General features: G+C 46.7%; 1 protein-coding gene across 1 annotated transcript in view; it reads right to left on the bottom strand.

The window, feature by feature from the left end:
* Window positions 1-10,638, bottom strand: part of Pex14 (peroxisomal biogenesis factor 14) — a 137,670-nt gene that overhangs the window by 113,684 nt on the left and 13,348 nt on the right. The window lies entirely within an intron of this gene.

Here is a 10,638-nt window from a genome sequence, read left to right as displayed (position 1 = left end):
ACTGTGTCGGGCTCACCGACAGAGCCCCTCATGCAGACTGTGTCTGGGCTCACTGACAGAGCCCCTCATGAACGGGGCTTGTTTTTTCTCAGGAGGACCAAGGATCAGATAAAATCAGGAAGGATGGGGGCTATGACAAAAAAAGACCAGAGAAAGGCCTAAGAATGATCTACATGGTTTTCTACCACCTTCACAAATGGACTGAACTACAGCAGAGCAAAAGTGCAGAACCAAAGACAGCCACAGGGGGGCATCGACGACCCATACTACGGGGGTTTTCTCTGTGCAGCCAAGGGCCACTTTCTTTGGAATGTTTCACTTCTGTCATAGGGTCTCTGTGTAGCCCAAACTGGCCTCCAACTCACTGTATAACTAAATATAACTAACCTTAAACCCCTGACTGGGATCAAAGGATGTACCACAACCACTACCATCACCAGGCTACTACACTGGTTAAGAACTGCCTATTCACTAAGAATCTACTCTAGGGTTAAGTCTTTCACAGAAATAATCCAGTGTCAGGCTATGAAATAAACAGACCAGCCTATGAGCAAGCAAACAGCACTGTGACCTGCTGGCCAGGCTCCCAGGCTCCCATCCGTTTCCTTCTGGGCCACAGTGTGTGTGTGTCTGTCTCTCTGTGTCTGTCTGTCTCTCTCTCTCTCTCTCTCTCTCTCTCTCTCTCTCTCTCTCTCTCTCTCTCTCTCCTTCAACCCTACACTGCACTGGCCAAAATTCAGAGCAAGAATGGGAGGCTAAAACAAGACACAAATCTCTAGAAGGACAAGTCAACCAGCCTAAGCTGTGGTTAGTTTACTGTCACTGACATTAAAGTCAACTGCCAATTCTTTACAGGTAACATCTGGCTGAGAGGAGCTAATATGTGTGTCCCATGTGTCCCAGGAGCCAGTCTCCCTCCATTCCATCTCCCGGCTAGTTCACATGGCCTGGACGGGCCTCCTAGGAAAAGGGCAGAAGCTGGGAGAGGAAAGAGTCTAAAGAAGGTTCCTAAAGACTGCTTTACCACCTCACAGCTGCCTGCCACCACACAAAAGGCACCTGACACAGTGCCATGGCCTCTCTTTATCCAGAGTCCTATCCTAAGAGCTCCACCACCCCAAGAGCAGAAGGCCAGACAGCTTGAAACTATAACTGGCAGTCAGTCCTCACACCTGAGTGACCTTGCTCTCCCTGTGACCACCCTTCCAGGCCTTCTTCCTGCCTCCCCTTAGACTTTCAAGTCTTAGCACAGCCTCTCCTGACCGCCATGGCCGGCCGGCCACCCTCTTCCAGTACTGCTGGAAGACCTTCTTCAAGAGCTCCTTCCCTGACTCCCCAGAGTTACCCTCATCTCCTGCAGATCGATCACCTCTCCTACACAGCCACAGAGTCAACCTCTACCTCTCTTTGTCTCTGTTGCCATCACTTTGGTCCAAGCTTCCAGCATCACTTGCCTGGACCACTGCGAGTGCTTTCTAATCAGCTTACCTGGACTCATGCTGGCTCTCCTCCAATTCACTTTCCACAGCACAAAACCCAAATCATTTATAAAGGACAACCCGATCATCTCCCTTACTCATCCAACCCCATAAGCGTCATCAATAGCTCCTTACTGTTCTCAGAAGACAAGGAAAGTCCCCAGCGTGGTCTTGGAAGCCTCGCATCTATTCTAACCACATGTCAAGACTCTTGTATTGCCCAACTCCCAAGCTCATCCATAACAGACACACGGGCTTCTGCTTGCTTGGTTGAGGGGCTTTGTACAAGCTGTTCCTTCCTCATCTCCCAGACACTTCAACATCATTCAGAGCCAGCTAAGGCATACACTCATACACAAGTATGTACAAATTTTAAACTTTTCTTTTTTTTGAGACAGTGTTTGCCTGTGTAGACAGTAGCCTGGCTGTCCTGGAACTAGGTCAACCTCGAACTCATGAGATTAAAGACGTGTGACACAATGCCTGGCTTAAACTTTTTTTTTTTTTTTAATAAAGAAGCTGACTGTGCTGGCAAAGTCTGTAATTCCAGCACTCCGGCGGCTGCAGCAGGAGCTTATGACTCACAGGCCAGCCCTGTACAGCATGAGACCCTGACTCAAAAAGAAAAAGAAGGGACAGGGAGGAGAAAGAACAAAAAAGGAGTCAAGAAAACAGGCAGGGAAGAAAAGGGACAGGGGAGGGGAGGAGAGAGGAGGGAGGGAGAAAGCAAAGAGACCAGAGTGAAGTTCACTGGTGAAGCATAGCTCCCCCCCAGGTCAATCCTCGGCAAACAGACGGCTTGTGTAGCTCCCTCCCTCCCAGCGGCTCCCCTCAGTGTGACCAGCCGGCAGACACTGCCTCTAGCGCTAACACTCACTCGGCTCTTTCTTCACTTAATTCCCACACTAGCTGTACAGTTATTGCTGATGATGAAACGGAAGCAAAGGTCACATGACTCACCCACAGCCTCAGCAAGCAGTAGTATCATAGGCATTTGCACATTTAACTAAATGAAATAATCAAGTTTTGTTTCAATCGTATTTTATTAAGCAGCAGGCTTAGTTTAATGCTACCCCATAAGTAATCATGTAGCCTATCTGAGCAGACAAAACAAACCTCAACATGGGTCAGTGGATGAGGACACTTGCACAAGCAGGAAGACCTGAGCTCAAGCCCCAGAACCCGCTCGACGGGGAGAACCACTTCCCACAAGTTGTCCTCTAACCTCTGCATGCACACACATGTGAGCTCAAGCACAGCACATACACATTCATACATACGTACATGTTTAAATGAACACAAACAGCTACGGAATTTAAGAAGTCTCATTCTTAGCCCAAAGTTTTCTTCCTAAGATACGACTCGTCACCATGAATCATTAAAAAGAAATTTCCCTTAAATCAGTTCAGCTAAAGCTGGAAACACAGCTCCAGAGCTGCATGCCAGTGTGGCCATCCACAAGGCCCTAAATGTAATACCCAGCACTGCAAAAACCAACAGCTAGGTGATTCGCCAGTGGTGGTGTGGGCAGAGGGACACACTGTCAACAGTACCAACTAAGTGTTCTGAAACATTCACCCTTCAGCACTCTTCCTTTGGCAAGATGTGCCAAGGACTAAATCTAGAGTCTTGTCCATCGGGGAAGAAAAACATGGTGGTTTTTTTTTTTTCTTTTTGTACACAGAGTCTTACTACGTAGCCCAGGCAAACCTTGAACTCATGATGATTCTCTTGCCTCTGCCAACTACTGGGATTACAAGTGTATGCCGTCATGCCTATCTTATATTTATTTACCTAATCAATTAAAACAAAGGAACTGCCTGGTATATATAAACCCAAAGGAAGCAAGCATCAACCAGGGATGTATCCCTGGAACCAAATAACAATGTAGCCCTTAATTTAATGTTGTGGCCCAATACTTACCAACTCTGGGGCAGTATCACTCCCGAGGGACACTGACACTATGTGAAGGTCTTCCTGACTACACAGCTCCACAGGCATTAGGAACAAGCAGACGAGTACAACAGCACAGCCTGTGCATACCTATGCCGTCCCAACGGCCCTAGACTCTGGGGAATCTGACTGCCCTCACCTCTTCACACCTCTTCACACCTCTTCACATCTCTTCACAGCCTCCCTCTCATCGGCAACTCCAGGCACTGCTCAAAGATGGACAAAGAGCTGAGCGCTGACTGCGGGCCCACGATGGCTGAGCCCAGCCAGTCTGCTGGGCTGACTACCCCAACCTTCACAAAATGCCCAACATGTCTTTGAATACCAGCCCCTAGGTCTATCTCTTCAAGTGACACCTGGCCTAAAAAATATCTCTACAAACTAAATTCCATCTTGACTCCGGAACTCTTCGACAGATCATTAACAGCTTTAAACAAAAGAGGGAAAGAAGGCCTGGAAACCACCAACTGAGGTCTAAAGTCGAGATACAAAAAGGGGGCTTGGGGCTGGAGCGATAGCTCAGCGGTTAAGAACACTGGCTGTTCTTCCATGGGGCCAGAGTTCAATTCCCAGCACCTACATGGCAGCTTACAACTGCAGCTCCAATTTCAGGGGACCTGGCATCTGCTCAGACATACATTCAGGTAAAACACCAAAGCACATAAAATAAAAATATATTATTAAAACAAAACCTTCTGACACCCACATTTAGGCCCTTCAGAGGTCAGGATGGAGAAGCTGGGTTGGGAAGAAAGCAAAAGATTACATGTGCTTTAAAAGAATACAAAGTTGGGCTCAGTGAGGCGGCTTAGAAAGACACTTGCCATCAACAGGGAGAACAACAGGCTTATTGATAAGCCTGGACACCTGAGCCCCAGACCCACATGACAGGGAAGAATAAACTCCAGCAAGCTGCGCATGGTGGTCCACGCCTTTAGTCTCAGCATTCAGAAAGCAGAGGCAGGTGGATCACTGATTCCAAAGCCAGCCTGATCTACAAAGTGAGTTCCAGGACAGCCAGGGCTACACAGAGAAACCTTGTCTAAACACACACACACACACACAATCAACAACAACAACAACAAATTTTAATTAAATTTTTAAAAATGCTGAGTGTAGTACATACTTCTAACCCTAGGACTCATGAGGCGAAAGTAGGCAGATCCTATGAGTCTGAGGCTAGCCAAGTCTACACAGCTAGCTCTAGACTACTCGGGGCTACATAAGACCCTGCCTCAAAATTAATTCATTAACTAACAAATTAGTTAAAAGTTAGTGGATATGGTGGTCCATGTGTGCAATAATCCTAGTATCTGGAAGGTAGGGGCAGGAAACCAGAGTTAAAGGCCAGCCTCAACTACACAGTGAATTTGAGGCCAGTCTGGGCTACATCAGACCCTGTCTCAATAAGCAAGAACGAGGGCCTGGGGAGGCAGCTTGGTCAGTAACATCCTCGCTGCTCAAGCCTGAGGCGCTGAACTCCATTCCCAGAGCCCAGGGAAAGAGCCTGACTATGGTGGATGGGCTCACAACCCCGGTGCTGGGGCGGTGGAGGTCGGAGAACACCATCCTGCCTGCCAGGACTCACTGGCCACATAGCCTAGCCTATTTAGTGGGAGACACAGTCTCAAAAAACGTGGATGTCCCCCAAAGAATGACATCCACAGAGGACCTCTGGCCTCTACATGTACACATCCATATATGTGTACGTGTGTGTGCACGCACACACACATTATTTTAAGTAAAAAGTAAAATCCAAAGAGCGTGGTGGAAGAGAGGCAGGAGCTGCAGTATGGCAGACACAGGCGTGTCCTCACCCTGTGGTGGAGGTGCTGACTCCCCCTGCTGGGAAACTTGCCAATGCTCACCTCACTGCATAGCAAAGGCCAGCCTGGCAAGAGTTCATGAACTTGAGCAATGGGAGCACCTCCAAGCTCATGAGCAGAAGCTGCTGTCACTCCCACATGTCCTACAGAGTCTACACAAACAGCTCGTGACTGGGAAGAACAAGAACCACTCCACAAACATTCTGTGGCATGGCATGTGGAGAGGGCTTTCGTGGACTTGGGCATACACAGCGGAGTGACTGGGAATGCTGCCCAGCCCGGCTGAGCCTCAGTTTCCTCACCTTGGCAATGGTTCTACAACACACACTTTAGAGTAAGAGATAAAAGTCCTATCAGGCCAGCCCTCTGCTCTCCACGGCTAGCTTCCACGGAGTAACAGGGACACCCTTGTTCTCCTAGCAGGTGAAATGCTTGGGGGACTATGCTCCCGCAATAGAACAGTACAGAAGGACCTGTGCCCGTAAGCTGCTCTGGCTTTCTGCCATGGGGCACAGGTCAGAGAGAGAGGAGGTTGCCCAGCACAGCAAGTCAGTCAAGAGTCAGACAAGGGATTTCGGAAAGGCTAAAGCAGCAGAAAACCGCAGGGCCGAGTTCCAAAGAAAGCTATGTAGAAAGAAAGTTCCAGAAACCCACACAGATATTCCTTTGAAACTTTGGTCAATACTAAAATCTGTGTGCACACTTGGTGAAAGCCCACAAAGGTTTAAACAAAAAGTGAGGAGGAAAACTGAAGAGTTCTCAGGTTGCTCCCAGGACTTGGGATCTCAAGCTATAAAAATACAGTGTCCTGCTTACTCAGGGCATCCCAGAGACACCTGCAAAGTCTTAATACTGGGAAAGGGAAAGCTGTCAAATGATCCCCAGAGCAAAGGCTACGCTTACAAAACTAAAAAGTAGGGCTTGACGGGCTGGAGAGATGTCTCAGTGGTTAAGGGCACGGGCACAAACACAAAGACCAGAACTAGGATTCCAGCACCCATGTAACAGGCCGGTATCCCTACATACACACTTGTAACCCCAGCTCTGAGGGGGACAGAGACAGACAGGAGGATCCCTGGGGCTTGCTGGTTTCCAGTGTAAGTTTAGGCAGGACAGTTGAAGGGGGTACCTGACACTCCTTCTGGCCTTGACTCCAGCACACAAACTCACATATGCAAAGAAAAAGAAAGAGGAGAAGAAAAAGATGAAAGAATCACAGCCCTGCCTTCAGAACAAAGCACGACACATTCTTTTAAGGCCACAAAATCTGGCTCAGTGTGTTGTCACACACCTCTAACACTGTTATTCAAGAGGCTGAGGTGGACAGATCCTGAGTTCAAAGCCAGCCTAAACTACATGGCAAACAAGCAAAGCCCACAAAAGAGAGCAAATGAGACAGCTCTCTGGAAAGTGTGCCTGCTGCCAACCCGACGACCTGAGTTCCATGTCTTGAACTCATATGTAGAAGGAGAGAACTAACCAGCAAGTCCTCTGACCTCCACATCCAAACACATGTTCACACTAAATTCATAATAATTTGTTTTTTAGAAATACACAAAATCTAGATCCTAAACATAAAACTCACAACAGTAGAGGTAAACCTGACAATAGCCAGCATCCCATCAAAATCCTCTGTTGAGCATGGTGCTTGAACGCCAGTATCTCAGCACCTCCACATCAGGAGGTACTGCCAAGGCAGGAGGATCAGAGTTCAAAACCAGCTTTCACTACTCAGAAAGTTCAAAGATAAACTGGGCTACAAAGATCCTTGGCGGGGGGGGGGGGAGAGAATAAATAAATATGAATAGTTATATTCAAATATATTCAAGTACATTAAGAAAAACATGTACTGTGAACTGGAAGAAGACCACGGAGGGTAAGAGCACTTGCTGCTCTGGCAGAGGACTGTGCTTCAGTTCCCAGCACCCATGTGGTAACTCACAACCTCCCTGCATCCTGTTCCAGGGCAGCTGATGCCCTCTTCTGACCTCTCTTCCTGACTTCTCCACACTGCAGGAACATGACGCACATATTTAAACACAGGAAAAACACTCATATACATAAAATGAATCTTTTTTAAAACACACAAGGTACAAAAACATAACAGCTCCTCTGGATATGAAAAGTGCCATATAAAATAAAAATCAGCCCTTGTGACAGCAGAGACCCTGAAGAGCCTTAGGACCAGGCCACACTGTGGCTCCCACAGTGGCACTCACTGCCTAACCAGAGCAGGAGCCAGCACACAGCGCTACAGTGACACCAGCTTCCAAGACTGTGCACACTACCGCCCCAGCCACAGAGACTATGGAAGTGGATGAGGTCCCCTCTGGTCTCCTCCAGCATGAATCACCAACCACCTCAAGCAATTCTCCATTGTAAGATCAAGTCCCAGCTGCCCACTACAAGCTACTTCACCACCAAAAAGCCCCAGACCCTGCCAAACCCCGTAAGAGAACTGAAAAGAAAATTATAAAGAATAAAAATGAAAATGAGGGAGCTGGAGAGACTGCTCAGTCGGTAAGAGTGCTTGCTGCTCAAGCAACCCCACCCCATGAGGACCCGCCCCAGATCCCCTGTAAAAATGCTGGCAAGGCACTGGCTCGGAACCCAAGCATTGTGGACAATGGAAAGAGGTGAATCCCTGGGGCTTCCGAGCCACTAGCCTGGCTCCAGGTCCTGACTCAAGGGAATAAGGTAAAAAGGGACAAACATCTTCCCCTGGCCAACAGACGCATTTGCACACACGCGCACACACACACATCACACACACACACACATCTCACACATCACACACACATCTCACACACATATTACATACACACACACATGCCTACACAGTCACACGCACACACAGAGACACATACAGAAAGGAGTCTAAACATGCAACATAAATAAATAAAGATTTTAAAATGATAACAGCAGGGCCAGGCATGATGGTATACATCTTTAACCCCAGCACTGAGGAGGCAGAGACAGGTGAATCACTGAGTCTGAGGCCAGCCTGGTCCAATAGTCAGTCAGATCTGTGACCTAACACATACTTTATTAGAGAACCAGAAAAAAAGAGTGAGGCAGAAAAAAAAAACAACAAAAAAAAAACAACAAAAAAAAAACAAATGTGAAGAAATAATGGCTGAAAACATTTCAAAGTATAAACAAAACCATAAACTCACAGAACCAAGAAGCTTAACAAACACCAAGCAGGGCACACACAAAGGCACTGAGGGAAATCACAGGCCACAAAACACAAAGAGAGAATCTTACAAGCAATCCGAGAGAAAGAACCCTGCCTGGCATTACTCAGAATTAGCCATGGCTGCAGACATCAGAAACCATACGGGCTGCAACATAATGGAACATATCTGTCAACCACCACCAGCGGGGCTGTCAACTCAAAACTATATCCGATGAAGCTGTCTTTCAAAAATGAATACAAATAGAGGCAAAAGAGCTGGGGAGGGAGGGATGAATTTGTCAACAGAAGACAGTAGAATCTGGCCTGGGGACTCAGTCTATTAGTCATCACAGCTATTCAAAGCTGAGGCAGGAGGATGACAAGTTCAAGGCCTGCCTGGGAAAAAGTGAGAGAGACCCTGTCTCATAAGAAAAAGTTAAAAAATTAATAATAATTTTTTAAAGATTTATTTTTTTTATTTATATGAGTACACTGCAGCTGTCTTCAGACACACACTAGAAGCCACCATGTGGTTGCTGGGAATTGAACTCAGGACCTCTGGCAGAGCAGTCAGTGCTTAACCACTGAGCCATCTCTCCAGCCCTTAATAATAATTTTTAAAGAGCTGGAAAAATAGCTCAGGGATTCGGTGCTTACCCAGTATTCTTCAGGACTTAAGATCAGCCTCCAATACAAAAAAGAAAAAAGAAAAAGTATATTAAGACTTTCAAACAGATCAAATTTCTTTAATCTCAGAACTCCTGGGCACAGGCAGGGGGATCTGAGTTCAAGGCCAGCCTGGTCTACATTGGAAATCCCAGATAAAACAAAACAAACAAAAAAGATAAACACTCTTGCTTTATCATCTTGTAAAATGTCAGGTAAAAAGCTAAGGAACTGATCACTTGAGAAGAAACTTAAGGCCAAGCAGGGCGATGCCTTATCCCAGCAAAGTTAAAAGGGTGACCTTGAGGCCAGACCTTAAGGCCACAGTAGCTAGGTAGAGAAACTCTACCAGTCAGGCAAAGCCGAGACTCTTCTCAGAACTAGCACATGCTCCTGACCAGCTGTGTTCTAAAAGGCTGTGCATGAGAGGTGATACTTAGCCATTAAATCCATGATAGAAAAGAAAAAGATTCTTACCACTGTCACCAAATCAGTTGGTGACAATAAAAAACTCAGTACCCAGATGGGAGCTTTGCAAAAATGTGCAGATGCTGTCCTACTGAAAAGGTTCCTGGAAGTTGAACACAGGGGAAGTGTGGGTAATCCCTGCAATCACCAAAGGAGGAAACTGTGAGCTGGGGACCTCTCTAGTCACCCTCAGTGGAGTCGAGGGGAGACAGAGTGGGTTTCCTGAGAACTAGGCAGCAGCTGACTTGCAGACTTGAGTAAGTTCTGCACAGAGCACACCAGACATCTGTCATCACCACCTCCATAAATGTGAAAACCTCCCAAACTCTGTACTGATATTTCAACAAGACCTGGGGCTGGAGAGGTGGCTCAGTGGTTAAGGACACTTGTGGCTCTTGCTGAAGACCTGGCTTTGGTTCCCAGTACCTACATGCTGATTCATAACCACCTGTAACTCTAATCCCAGGGGACCTGGTGCCTTCTTTTGGCCTCTGCATGTTCCTAAACACACAGTCTACACATAAACCCTTGCAGACTCAGATGAAAAAATATGCAATCTTTAAAAAGAAGAAGCAGCAAAAGTCAGAACATTAGAAGGAGAGACCTTCCCCATACGGAGACAGAGCACAAGTTTACAGAATAACACAGAGGACCAGAAATCCACAGGCTGGCAAAGTTTACAATAAAGGTCGGTCCTCAGCTCTAACAGATGCAACTAGTTTTCACTTTGACAAACAGATTTTACCCTTATCAAGTGACATTCTAAATTTACCAGCAAGAATTTAAATACATTGATACCTTTAAAAGGAGGAAGAAGAGGAAAAGAGAAAATGAAAGAGCCAGCCAGTTTAATCCCAGCACTTGGGAAGCAGAGGCAAGGTGGATTTCTGAGTTCGAGGCCAGCCTGGTCTACAAAGTGAGTTCCAGGACAGCCAGGGCTACACATAGAAACTCTGTCTTGAAAAAGAAAGAAAGAAAGAAAGAAAGAAAGAAAGAAAGAAAGAAAGAAAGAAAGAAAGAAAGAAAGAAGGAAGGAAGGAAGGAAGGAAGCAAGGAAGGAAGGAAGGAA

Source organism: Grammomys surdaster, unplaced genomic scaffold (assembly GCF_004785775.1).
Source record: "Grammomys surdaster isolate TR1022 unplaced genomic scaffold, NIH_TR_1.0 126185, whole genome shotgun sequence".
NCBI lineage: Eukaryota > Metazoa > Chordata > Mammalia > Rodentia > Muridae > Grammomys > Grammomys surdaster.
This window is presented reverse-complemented; position numbering and strand designations above follow the sequence as displayed.